Source organism: Manis javanica, chromosome 9 (assembly GCF_040802235.1).
Source record: "Manis javanica isolate MJ-LG chromosome 9, MJ_LKY, whole genome shotgun sequence".
In the NCBI taxonomy this organism is placed as follows: domain Eukaryota; kingdom Metazoa; phylum Chordata; class Mammalia; order Pholidota; family Manidae; genus Manis; species Manis javanica.
In genome coordinates, this window is record NC_133164.1 from 26,489,208 (window position 1) to 26,503,860 (window position 14,653).

Genomic DNA, 14,653 nt, shown 5'->3' on the forward strand with positions numbered 1-14,653 from the left:
ATCTTACTCTCAGTAGGGCAACCTGTGGCAATCTTCATTTGCTACTCTTGGCTGCAATCTGACTCTCACTGAGAGCACTTAGGCATGCCTGGGTTTCTTCTCCACCCCCCACATAGAGCCACTGGAATCTCAGGGCCACCATTTCTGACCTGCTTCCTATGTGTGACCCCTGACATTTCTATTCTGCTGTGATTCCCATGCTCTAGGTGAGAGCATAGCACAAAGCGGCATCTTCCCAGGCTTTCAAATGGGAGCCTGCCTTTAGCTTAACCTCCTATCTCTCTGAGATGGCTACATATTCACTAGGTCTTCAAGGACCAGTCATACCTCCTCCCTCTTTCTCCCTTCAAGTTTTTGTCCCCAGAAAGGGGACATGACATGTCTGTTGAAAACATCCCTTAATTTTTTTTTGAACCATACAGATTATCTTTACCTTAGATTTGTGTTCCCAACACTGTCAGATCCAGTGTTCCCCTTTTATATAACAAACATTGTTATATAAGTATTCAAATTGATTGTAAGTATTCAAAGACTGAGCTTTATTACAAGGGAGAAATAAAAGGAGAGTAATTTGTTCTAGAAAGATATTTGCTACCATATGTAAAATCATTATGATTCCCATAGCTCCAAGTGCAGATTGATTTAATTGTTCTAATTTTTGCTCAAATATCATAAACGGTCAGATTTTTTAAAACTATTAATATTCTTGATACATATTATCATAACAAAGTATAATCTTTCCTTGACTTATTTTGAAGTTATCATCCCATATTAAAACTGATCAAATAATACTGTATACTATATGTCAAGCAAAATTAGGTAATTATGAATATGCCTTCATTAATACAATGTTGTACAAGATTCTGTGGGAAGTGGAACAATTCTTCCTTGTGCAGAACTTTCTTGAGCTAACTAAATGCCAGTAGTACCTCAATTACTGTCACAATTAACCCCTCCCCAGTTTCCAAAACGTCCCCTAGAGGGCAGTAGCATTCCCAGCAACAACCATTTTTCTAGGCAGTACCTTATGACAAAATAAGTTTATGATCTCTCCTGGGTCTGAATAACAGGTTCAGCAATACTGTGCAAAATGAGCCTTTTGTTCATATATATATATACTTTAAAATCATCCCAACCTTTGTGCTGTGGGACTTCTTGGTACAATGTCCCCCAAATTGATACATCTAGGTTGCCCAAACTTTTGTTTGAGAACCATAGTAATGTACTATACTGCCATCTTTTCCTATCTTTTGCTCACTTGTCTATTGAGTGTTTTCTCATGGATCTGAATCAACTCTTAAATCTCTCAGTTATGATTAGGAAAATCGGGAACCAGAGAGACCAAGAGACTAACAAAAAGACTCAGGTGGAAACTGAGTAGATCAGGACCAAAGCCCAAGTATTCTGTCCCCAACTTTCCTATTATGTCATATTTTATTGTCCCATAAATTAACTCATTGTTTTTTTTTATTTGGAAATGAGTGTCTAAATAATTTTTTAAAATTATTGTTGGTGCAAATCAGTTTAGTAGGGCCTGACTGTGCTTGGGTAAAGGGACACATGGAATTTCTAAACCTGCAGACCTACTAGGGGAGGACTCCATTAAAGCTACAGCCACCTTATGAGGCCCAGCCTAAGGGAGCCTTTCAATTATACCCACAGCTCCTCTTCAGACCCAAGGAGCCATGATTTTCCTTGGTCTCTTATTCCATATTTATCCATTCTGATAGTGAGGCTTTGTTTACTCTACTGTTGCGATCTTTTTTTCTTTTCTTTGAATGCAGAAGTGTCCAGTGCCTAGATGTTCAGGTGCTGTCTGGGAACAATCCATCTTTTCTGGAATCAGGTAACAAAGCACACCAAACATAGAAAACAAAAACAGAATTGGGTTTATTTTCTTCCCTTGATGTAACAAGTCCTGTTTAAGTGTGAGAAAGTTAGTGTCTTTTCTACAAAATTAGAAAAAGAATTTCTATATCAAAAGCAAATTTTATGATCCAGTCCCCTCAGTCTGAGACCTTCTGCTCTATCTGTTATTCCTTCTAAATCAAGAGAAGAACAGTAGGCATAATGGCTGAGTTGTAAATAATGAACTGTGTGTGTGTATTAGGGAGAGAATGCATATGTAGCAATTGACTTAACTAGGTGTGCAGCCCTGTGCACATTTATGTCTGAGATCCAGATCAAGCCCTTAACAGGCAAGATTCTTTAATATAAATGAGAAATGGTCTTTATCCTGCCATAATGCCCTGCAGCCTCTCAGACATGACTCTCCACAGACCGATCACTCCACAAAAAGGTTGGCCAGCTCACTGAAGCCATTATCTTTTATTTATGCAGATCAAATTGTGACAATCCTTGAATTCTTTGTTTTATCTTTTAAAAAAAAAATCCTCCTGATTCGGTCCTTTCTTTCTGTTTCTGTATAGGCAACTCCCCAAACAAGCATTTTCATGACTTTCCAAGTCATTGAATGAAAATATGAGAGTATAATTTGGTTAGCTTGTATTATTCCACAAAGAAAAGAAAACTGTTTTAATTTTGGAGGTTACTACATGAAGGAAGAGGGGAAAATTCCTTAATTTTTTAAGCCACACAGGAAACTATATGCTGTGCCAACATACTAACCAGCAACAAATCCCAGTAGTTTACACTTTCATTATTTAATGTGCCCTCTGGAATTTTGGATGTGGCACAGAAAAAAAAAGTTTTTAAGCAAATTTCTTACATATGACCCTAATTTCAATGGATGTACTTAAAAAAAGAAACCCTTAGCTTTTTTCCTTTTATATTTCCCATTAGTCAGTATTAGCTACATATTCATGGGTGAGAATTTAAATAGCATACAGCTTATAAAAAAACATACCAGGGTGACTTTTTTTAATGGGTGTTCTTCCAGTGATCTTTCCCTCTTGGGGAGTTGGAAGGGAAATGTTCAACCTTAGGAGGTAAAAGAAAAAGAGAATATTACTTCTGAATAGGGCAGTTTGGTCTCCATTGCATATTACTTCTTTTTTTTTTGTCCCTGCAGTGCTGCCTTTTCTAGCTTTTATCTGAGCCAAGTAGCAAGGCAAGAGGCCCACTGAGAGATCAGGCAACAGCCATTGTCGGAAATATTTTCCCAGTTGATTTGGGGGGTGGTGCTGAATTCAGCTGATATCCTCAGGGTTCTTATTCCTGCATTTCATCCATAAGCATTTTATTGACTGCTAATTATTATGCTTTAGTTGCCCTGATAGATGTGATGGCAGATGCAGCAAAGAATCAAACATGATTCTTGCCTTTATCCATTCGATAAATATTTGCTTCCCGTTCGTGAAACAATGAACCAATCTACTGATCTTTTCAGTCTAGTGTGGAAGGCAACTGTGTTGTCCTAGGAGTAGAAGTACTGTGTGTGATGGGAAGAAAACACCGGGTGCTAACTTGTGTTGTGAGTGCAAAGGCTAGTAAAAGTCTCCCTGAAGTAATAAAGTTTATGTTGAAACCAGAAGAATGAGACCAAGTTAGATCTTGTGGAGGTAGGGAATGGAGAGTGTCCTAGGAAGATGGGACACAGCTGTGTGAAAGCTCAGGGGTGCATTGGGGGAAGTAAGACAAAGCTCAAAGCTAGATCAAACTCAGTTCTTTTTCTCATTCAGATAGTAAACTTTGAGGGCTGCTTTTAAGTGGCCACGAGTGGCTGCCTTAAGTGACTGAAGAGGAGAGCTGCATCAGGAGCAGCTTGCCATCTGTAATTCACATCTCACTGGGAGGGACGGGGACACCCCTGAGAAGCAGAGGATCCGAGTGAGGAAAGAGAGTTCAAAAAATAAATTGTTTGAATTGGAGTTAATATAAAGAACCAGCAACCCATAAAATATTAACTGATGATAAGAGGACAATGTCTCTCCACAACTAAGGAATAATTGAGCTCTTGAGAGCAGGCATGGATTGTATTTCAGGCTTCTTATCAGTCATTAGGAATGAATTTTTAGCTGCTGGTTGAAGGCAGATGATTAAGAGCATTGGATTTGGAGCAGGAAAGTGACTTCAGAGAATATATAGAGAGAGATGGGACAAATTGTTGAGTCAGAGAGAGAGAAAGTGTTAGAAGACCTAGGCAGCCAGAGGCTCCGTGGGGATATGGGCAGGGAGTGAGGCTTTGTCTATAACACTGATTCTTCTCGCCACTGTCCAAGACCCTTCAGGGTGACAACTGATACTTCCATTTGCAACTAAGAGTGGAGGCCTTGTAATTTCCTAAATATGAAGTTTGCCATGTTCTCCTCTTCTATGCCCATCAGGAAGCCATTTCCTATCATGAGAAAGGAAATTGCAAGTATCAATAGGAAAATATTTAGATTGGAAGTGAGGTGTGACAGAATATTTCTGGAAGGATAATCTACCTAAGTTTCCTCAGGAAAGAAGGACAATGTTTTTCTTATAACTCTCAGGTAATATTACACTAAATTGAACTGCATTCATGATGAGTTTCTTGTCATTTTAGCTAGAGCATTTATTTTTCTATTCCTTTTTTAAAAAAATTAAAAATGAAGAGTCCATCTAAAGAAACTATTTTTTTTAAAAAAACCTTTCATGAATTGCATTTATGATGGATCAGGAATTTTATTTGATTTCTGAGATGAAGAAACTATTGAAGAAATCATGTTTGACTACATTCATATACAAAACTGATGGTGAAGTCCACAATGCAAAGCAGAGATCCTAGGAACTCAGAAATAAAACTAGTCAATTAATAGATGATAATGGTGCCATGAATATACAGTGGGGAAAAGACAGCCTCTTCAATAACTGGTGTTGGGAAAACAAGAAAATGAAACTGGGTTATTTTCTAACTCCACATACAACAGTAAACTTGAAATGGATTAAAGACCTAAATATAAGACATGAAACCATAAAACTCTTAAAAGAAAACATAGGCAAAAATCACTTGAACATAACCATGAGCAATTTTTTTTCTGGACATATCTCCCTGGGAAAGGAAAACAAAAGAAAAAATGAACAAGGGGACTACATCGAACTAAAAAGCTTCTGTACAGCAGAGGACACCATCAGCGGAACAAAAAGGCAACCTACAGTATGGGAGAATATATTTATAAATGATTTATCCAGTAAAGGGTTAACATCCAAAATATATAAAGAACTCATATATTTCAACACCAAAAAACCAAATTACCTGATTAAAAAAGGGATGGAGGACCTGAACAGACATTTTTTTCAAAGAAGAAATGCAGATGGCCAACAGGCGCATGGAAAGATGCTCTACATCGCTTAATCATCATGCAAGTGCAAATTGAAACCACAATGAGATGTCATTTCGCATGGGTCAGAATGCCCACAATCCAAAAAGAGAAGAAGTAACAAGTGCTGGCTGGAGGATGTGGAGAAAAGGGACCTCTCCTACCCTATTGGTGGGAATGTAAACTAGTGCAGCCACTGTGGAAAGCAGTATGGAGTTTCCTCAAAAATCTAGAAATAGAAATACCATACAACTCAGTGACTACACTTCTAGGAATTTACCTGAAGAAAACAAAATCCCTGATTTGAAAAGATATATGCACCCTTCTGTTTATCACCCCGTTATTTACAATAGCCAAGATTTGGAAGCAACCAAAGTACCCATCAATAGATGAATGGATAAAGAAGAAGTGGTACATATACACAATGGAATTTTATTCAGCCATAAGAAGAAAACAAATCCTGTACCATTGCAACAACATGGATGGACCTAGAGGGTATTATGCTCAGTGAAGTAAGCCAGGCAGAGAAAGACAAATACCATATGATTTCACTTATTTGTGGAATCTAAAAACAAACAGAATGAACAGAACAGCAGTAGACTCATAGACACGGAGAAATGACTGGTAGTTACCATGGAGGAGGGGTTGGGGTAGATGGGTGAGGAGGTGGGCGGAATAAAGGGGCATAAAAATTCTCAGTCATGATGTAAGTAGGTCATAGAGATGGAAGTGCAGCATGGAGAATGTAGTCAATGATTCTGTAACATCTTCCTAGGTTGACAGATAGTTACTGCACTAGTTTGGGTGAGAATTTAATAATGTGGGTAACTGCTGAGTCACTATGTATATACTTGACACCAATATAATATTGTTTAGCAACTACACTTTAAAAAAAAAAAAAGAAAATGAGCCACAGGTGGTCAGTCAGTAAGTAATGGTGGTAACAAAAAGTTTGTAACTGCAAAGAAGCAAGAATTTGTCCTTAAAGGTGGAGGAGTGGTGGTCTGAAGGCTGTGGTGAAAGAAGAGAATATCAATTACATTGCCTCACCTGGACATTAGATGTCGTCATTCAAAAGGACAGAGGGGAAGGGCTGTCCTCAGAGGTGTACCATTTAGGTAAGGCAGGAGGTAGAAAGAATACTCTATAGCGAGGTAAGGAAAATAAGAAAGTATGTTTGTTCTAGAAAGAGAATACCAGAGGGTTCAGGGAAAGGTTTTGGACAGAGTGAAAAAAGCAGTGGGAGGATCAGTGGACTAGAAGAATTATAAGGCAAGATGGGGAGGAGAAATGAGTGTGGATAGAGGGGAACCTTGAGCCAATGATGAAGTCACTGTGCTAAGAATCTGTTGAAAGTTATGGATCCTCTCTCCAGAAAAATATGCATTTAATTGTATATGCAAATTTGGCATGCAATCTCAGGAAGGTCACAAACTCAAAAAACATTCACTTATATCTGTTGCCAACAACCAGATCAATATACAGAACATCACCTGCTCCCCAGAAGCCCCACCTTGAGTCCTCTTTTGGTCACTAACCACCCTCAAGGGTAATCAGTATCCTAACTTCTATGAAACTAGATTAATCTTATCTGTTTTTGAAGGTAATATAAATAAAATCATCTACTATGAAAAAAAATAAAGCTAATTAGATAATAGCAGAAACAGAGAGAAAATATATATTAAAATAATAATTAAAGACTCTCTAAACTCATCTAAGCAGTAGTGCTTAGGGGAGTTAAGCAGAACTTGTCATCCTGGACTGACCCCATCCTTACATGCTGGCTTTGACAATCAGTGCCAAATTGAAGGTGAATGATTTCTGTGTTCATATTAATCATTGAAAATGTCAACCAAATCTGAAATTCCTATGTTCGAGTCTGAGCACTCCCTTTACAGGGCACATCTATGAGAATGCAGTCCTTATTTATTGCATTCTGGGTAAGACATGCTATCTCATTCACATGTGAGAAACTCTAATGCATCTTTCACTTTTAAAGTGCCCTCTGAAGCTTTCTGCTGCACAACCTCTCTCCTTTCCCTCTTACCTCTAAATTTTTCATACTGTCTTGAGCATCTCTCCAAGAATTGCAAATTTTAGCTGGAACATGATTAATTTAGCATGTGGCCTCCTCCTACGGAGTGCTCTGCCGTCCATCCTCCTTACTCAAGGCTACCTCTCCTCTTGGCTCTTAGCAGGAAAAGAGAATTAAGGCAAAGGCCCAGGTGTTTCAGATGTGCTGTTTGAAAATGAATTTTTACTGGCCGTACCACAAAGCCAAAAGTGTGCTGTTGCAAAAGTGAAATTACAATATATAGTTGTTATTACTTTAGTTGCAAAGCTTAGGCACCCTATTTCCCCCTCTCAGTTTGCCAAGGGAATATCTATTATTCTTTATTTGGAGGTGAAAGGTAAAACACAGGCATTTCTCCTCCTTAAAGACTCCTTATCTTTATTTTGTTCATGTTTCTAACACTTTATTTCATCAGCTAATATTTTCTGTGAGAAGGTCACCTCACTCTACTATTAAAGGAAGAGGCACATTTATTTCTCTTGGAATTCTTTTAATAGGACTCAACCTAGCTGAGACATGAAAGCCAAAGTCACTGCAATCACAGGGGGCTCCCAGTGGGGCCAGTGAGTACACCCGCTACAGATCTTTTTGGCTTTTACTTATTTGGCTCCCAAGCTTTTTATAAAAAAGGACAGTGGAAAATATAAACTTCCTTTCGGACAGTATTTTGATATCTTGTTTGAATATACCTCCTTCATTTTAATTACTTGTTTAAAACTACTCTTTGTGTGAGAGATGTGATTATCAGGTATCTAAAGTGCTTAGCAAGTGGCTGGCACGGAGTTAGGACTCAATTCTTGTTGGTTGTAATGCTGATATGAAAGAGGAAGAGGAGGAGGGGGGGAATGCAGGATCTCTGAAAATATCAACAGAACAACTTGTTGATAAGACAAAGCTGAGTTTATTCATATTGCAGTAAGGGAGGGCATCCTCAGTGGAAGGCTGGTTTGAGGCAGGTCTTTCAGATTTGAAGCGGGGAGTGGATGTTGGAGGGGTTGGAAGATGTTTATTGTGATTCGGTAAAGATCATGATGTAATAGTTTATGACTGAGGGATTTGAGAGTTTTGAGGGGTCTTAAAGAGTCAGCAGTCATTGGATCAAAGAGTTGAACATTTCAATGTTCACTTTTGGGATTTTCAAGAAGGTCCCAAATTAACAATAAAGTCATTTGCAATTTGTTTTCTTCTTGGGCATGTTTTCTGAAGTAGGAAACAAATGCCAGTGAAATCAGTGAAATAGTAAAGTTAAGTTAGTGGAGATAGCCAGTAGTACAGCCACACTTAGATCGTGCTAAATTGGGTGGATATGGATAGATGGCTTATATTCTTCCTCCACATTTTATTCTTCCTCCTCTTTAATCTGGAATTTTGTAGGTGAAGCCACCTGCTGTCAGGGAATTGGCTATTTGAGGTGTGAATGTGTGTGTGCGCACGCGTGTGTGCACTATAGTATAGTAAATATTCTGTGCTGACTTGAAAAAGAAGAAGCAGTGCCAGGGAAGACTTTCTTCAAGGCCCTTTCAAATCTTGGTGCTTTGTAGAGTCTAAACAAAGTAAATCTAGCTCCTCTGCAGACACTCGCAGGTACCCCTGTGAAGTGTTAGGATTTCCTGCTTTCTTACCCCCCCACCCCCACACACACTGTGAGAACCTCAAAGAAGGATTTCACTGTCTTTCTGTCCTCAGATAACTTTCTGCTTAATGCCAGGGACTGTATCATGTGCTGAAGATACAATGAAGAATAAGAAGCAGTATCTGCCCTCTTTGAGTTCTTGTTCTAGTAGAGAAAGCAAATGAAATAACTATCATTTATTTACCATTTTAATGTTTCTAAGGGCTAATAGAACACTGCACTGAGTACTGTTCCAATAAATCTGGGGTGAATAATGAATGAATAAAGGATTGCACATCCATGAGGTGCGTGTAAAATGGTATTTTATTTCCTTTTATTTTCCCAAGAAATGTTATATATATTGCACTTTTTGTTCCTTTTCTAAATACATTGCCTTTTTATATCATTTACCCATTTTTTTAATACTAGATGATTGTCTTTTTAAAAATGGGTATGTAGGATTTTGTTGTATGGTCTGAGCAAAAACTAGTTTTATGGATTGTAAATACCTTCTCTCTGTGTCTGTCTTGTGTCAGTGTCACTTCTTATATATTGTTTTTTATGGTCCAGAAGATTTAATTTTAGTGTACACAAATTTACGAATCTTTTCCTTTATGACCAGTGCTTTTTTGGTGTCCTGTTTAAGAAAAATTTTCTGTCTTGATGTGATAGACATGTTCTCTATTTTTTTCTAAAAGTTTTAAAGATTTGCTTCTTGAATTTATTTTATTTAATTTACCTGGAATTGACTTTTGTGTATGGTATAAAGTAAACATCTGACTTTTAGTTTCTTCACATGCATGTGCTGATCAGAATATCCGAATACCTAAGGGGCCCTTCTGCGAGTCTCTGAAGGTCCTCTCTTTGTGCTGCTCTCTTCTCCCTTCTCCTCTGTCCTACCTTTAGCTTCCTTGATTGCCCTGAATTATCAGCTCTATCTCCTCAACTCAAGCGGTTGTGCTTGAGGTCCTCCCTGCGCTGTGGCCTGGAAACACTTTCAGGGCAGTTGAGGCAACCGTCAAGCTTACCTCATTTGTTTTCCATGTCTCAGGGATCACTTTCCTTATTTGCCTCATGTTCAGTACCATGAAAACCTTTGTTTCATATACTTTGTTCACTTTTTGGTTGTTTCAGACAGAAAGGTAAGTCTGATCTCTGTTACTCCATCTTGACTGGAAGCAGAAGTCGCAGGTGGGACCTGGGCTCATGATAATTCAATACAACTTGATGAGGAAATGGAGACTGAGAGAAATGAAGTGACTTTCTAGGTCTTTAAATTATTACTTCAGGAGATCAGATGGTGGGTTGGATTGCATTTTCCCTGAGCTCTGGTGTTATGTTTGGAAAGACAAGATTTAAAAGATCTTTTTTCTTCTTTTTAGTGTTTATGAGACCTAGGAGAGAAGGCTGTGGTTTGGGCTAGGAGAGAATCAGTGGAGCTAGGAAAAGAAGCAGACTTCCTGAGGATGAGGCCTCAGTTAGTGTAAGACTGCCTGTGGCCTCACCTCCAAAGTCCCAAAACCTCACTTCCACCATGGTCTTAGGGTAAAATCGAGTCACAGGGCCAGCCCAGAGGCAATTGAGGGACACGAGGAGGGGTTATTATCAGTGTGATCACTGGGGCAAACATCTTTAGAGCTAATTACCATGGTAATCCTCCAAATGGTTTGAGTGGAGAAATGGGGAATAAAATGACAGAGGAAAAATATGGCCAGACTGTGGGAACCTTGAATACTGGGGTGTAGTCAAAAGGAAACTAAAGGTGCTTGTGCATAGGATTAATAAAATGAGACCTAGGAAGAATAACCTAGTGGTGTGTGTTCTGATTAGAACAGGGAGTACAGATGCAGACTGAAATGATAGGAGGCTGTTGCAATTATAACTCAGGTATGAGTAGGTAGAACCAGAACAAAGGTGGATGCAGTGGGAATAGAAAAGAAAAAGAAACTTCTGGGATGTTTTGATTCTGACTTGATATGTCAGAATCCTGCTTAGTAGAAAGATGAACTTCCACTGGCACATGGTAAATATGAAAACCAAATAAAAGAATATGCCAAGTGAAGAAATATGTTAAGTCAAGAAATTTAAAGAATTCATAAGAATAAGAGAGATAGCAGGTGAGACCAATTAAGCAGAATAAGGAGCAGGAAGGAAATAGTAGAGAATAGAAACAGTGGATGTTTAAAGTGGAAACAGGGGCAATGACTATACCCACAGAGACAGAACGTAAATTACATGGGGAAAAAAAGATTTTCACAGGGGAAGAAAAAAAAAGCGCTTAATAGAAATGTATACCATTCTAGGTAAACTCATTAGAGAAGCAAGTAGTACATAAATTTCAATGACCACTTAATAGTATGATAATTGATTTTATTAGTGATAATACATTCACTTAATAAACATTTCTAAATATTTGCCATGTACACACAATGTACTCATCTCTGGCACTAAGATGTTCAGAGATAAAAATACTCTCAAACTCTACCATCAAGAAATTAGAGAGAGACGTATATAGAAAAAAAATTGTATGATCCCAAGATAAGTGCTAAGGCTAATATAATGATAGGAAGAAATTACTTGGAACACAGAAGAGAGAGTGGATAACTTTTCCTGAGGGTGTCAGAGATAGTTTCCTAAAAGACCCGAGTGTTCAGGAGGGATGGGAGTTTGTAACTGTAGAAAGAGGACCATTTCATTCCAGATAGTGGGGAGACCTGGCTCAGAGAAAGGTGGGGAGGCTTTAGAAAGCAAGGTGGATGAGAAGACCAGCACGAAGTCCCATATACTCTGATCACCAAGGTAGGGAAGTTGGGAAACTGTAATTATTAAAAAGTATTTTAAGTCATTGCTGCCTAAAAGGTTATTGCACTGTCAGTTTCCTGGAAGTCAGTTAGCTTACAATGGCTCTATACTACCCAAAGTGCCCAGACTAAAGTGTTTCTTAGTGATATTTGTTACCATTGCCCACTCTTATTTTTACTTCAATGTGATGGTGTGGCTACTGCAAGATTTGTGGAATTCCTAAGTGAATTAAAGGCTTATGTGTCTTCCTGTGTGTTGAAGCACCAGACTAGATTCGTATTAAACCAGTATTAAGTCATGTGTTAGGTATTCTTAGGATCGCCTATGTGACTTTGGAAAAGTTGGGAGAGGCAGATCAGTCAATCAATCAATCAGTGTCCGCAAATTGTGTTATGAAGTGTCCTTGGCCTTGCATAAATTCCTATTTTATAATGTAAGAGTTACCAGGCAGCATGGAGTAACAACGCAGAACGCAAGCCATCTGGATGAGACTGCCATCTTTGCAAGTGTTAACCAATGGCGATATTCTACTTCATGACCTTAATCCAAAGCATGATGGCTGCTGTTTGAAGTATGTTCTTTGGGTAAGTCTTTTATTCAGAATAATGCTAATATATATGTTTTGCAAATAAAGTTCCAGTTCATAAAGTACTGTCCCATCTGTTATTGGCTCACTGCACATCTAAAAGGTAGGTAGGCATTTCCCCATCTATTTTACAGACTAGGAAACTGAGGCTCAAAGACATCTAGGGCCATGCCTGAGACCAGACAGCTCCCAAGTGTAAGTGGCAAGATTTGATCTTAAGTCTTTGACTTCAAGCTCCTTGTCTTGCTACAACACTATAACTTCTTCCTGCAAGTGTCTATAATAAACAATAACTGGTTATTTTTTTTTGTATTCATGGAGGTCATCTTCTTTCTTTTTTTAATTCAAATATAGTTGATATAAAATATTAGAATGGTTTCAGATGTACAAAATAGTGATTCAACAATCTGATGATTTTAATTTAACTTTAAATCTTTGTCAATGCATTTAACAGGGCATTTAAGCACATTATTAATTATAGATATAATTTCAGTAAAGATATGACACTTTTTAAAAATATAATTTGTATCTCTCTGAAGTAGACAGCCTTCTGATAAAGAACAATTCATTTTACTTATTTACTTGATAATGATGGTGAAGTTGGCCTTGACCAGCACAGGGTCTAATAGATTCTACCCCACAAACATTGCTGGGACACGGTCCCTGCCCTCAAGAACTTGCAATCCAATGGGAAAGACAAATGAACCAAGTATCTGCAGTACAGTAAGTGATAAGTGTTGACTGGGAGGTGCAGATGCATGAAAGTGTGGGAAAGGGGGACATTGATTTCAATCAGAGCAATCAGGAAAGGACCATGGAGGAGGTTTCTTGGAGCTAAGTTACGCCATATGGATAAGATCTCAAGAAGTCTCCATGTGTTTGGGTCTGGAGGGAGGTGGAGTGAGGAACATTCCCTAAAGAAAAATTCAGGGCTGACATTAGGAAGTGGGAAGGTATTTGAATAACTACGGATAATCTGCTGCCACTAAGGCAGAAGATGCTGGTAAAGGTGTAGGGCAAGAAACAATAGCACAGGGAATTGGGGGAAGATCATGGAGGGAATTAAATGCCTCCCCAGTGTCTGTTCTGCAGGCCCAGAAAGATGTCAAGATTGGAGCTGAGAGGCTTAACAGAGCTGTCTGTGAGAAGGTTGCTGCAGGAGAGGTTTATAGAAAGGATGAGAGGGAAGGAAGATTATTTTGGGGAGAGGCTAAGGAATGACTAGGAAGGTGACTCAAGAGGGGCAGAGAGCTGGGTTAGATCCAAAGGAAACGACCATATGAATAGAAGAAGAGACTTTGAAGTGTGTTCTTTTTTTATTCAGGATAATGTCAGGGAGAACAGTCAGGTAGTGGGGGTCCAGAGAGGTAGGAGCCAAAGGCAATGCTGAGATGTCTAGCTTAGAGGATGGTGAGGATGGTGATGATGGAGGGGAACTAGGGCAGATGTGAAACCAAAGGGCAAATTGGTGAAAAGATACTTGTTTTGTTTATTTGCTTTTAAAATTCTTGTAGCATTTTAGTTTTGTGGATAAAGCATAATATGACTTTTCTTTTAGGAAAAAAAAATCAGGCAGAAACTATGTGTTTTGTAGACTGTGATTTATAGTGTTTGGCGGTCGGGTAAATTTTACCCTCTTTGGCCTAAGCACTCAAAAGAGAGCTCTTGCTAGGACACACATTCCGATTTCGTGTTTCTGTATTTTACAAGGGAATTGAAATGCATCACTTCAGAGTGAATTAGGATTGAGTTTGTACATTTTTCTGCTTAGTGGAACTGAAATAGTTTCCCAGGGAATACATTCTCTGTTTTTCCAACACCTTTCCCTTATTCCCCAAACAGATTACCACATGTTTCTCTTATTTCCCACAGTGTCATCAGAGTGAGAGTGTGAGGGTGAGATCAGGCATAGGGCATGATAACTTTACGCTTGAGACAGTGATACATAGGATCTGAAGTTTCTAAACTCCTGAACACTCTGGGGTGCAAAGTATCTTTCGTTTTCTAGCACAAAACCAACACAGCCCATGGAGTAATCCCTAAAGCTATCTGGGCTCATAGATTCTGCATCTGAGAGCTCTGTTGTTCAGCATTTGGAAACATTTCGTACTGTTTCCTCAATGCCCAGTTTCACATTTGTGACATAGTATACTTCAAAAGAAAGCCTTTGTTTATATTCAGCAGGGCTAACACTAAGGAAATACACATGCAGTTTCTTTTACCAATGCCTTGAACACTTTTCTCCCACATTTAATCTCATGGGAGTCCCTTTCCTCTATCTTCCATCCTCTATTTTTCCACCCCCAGACCCTGAGAACTCTTAATTTCCCTGAGCA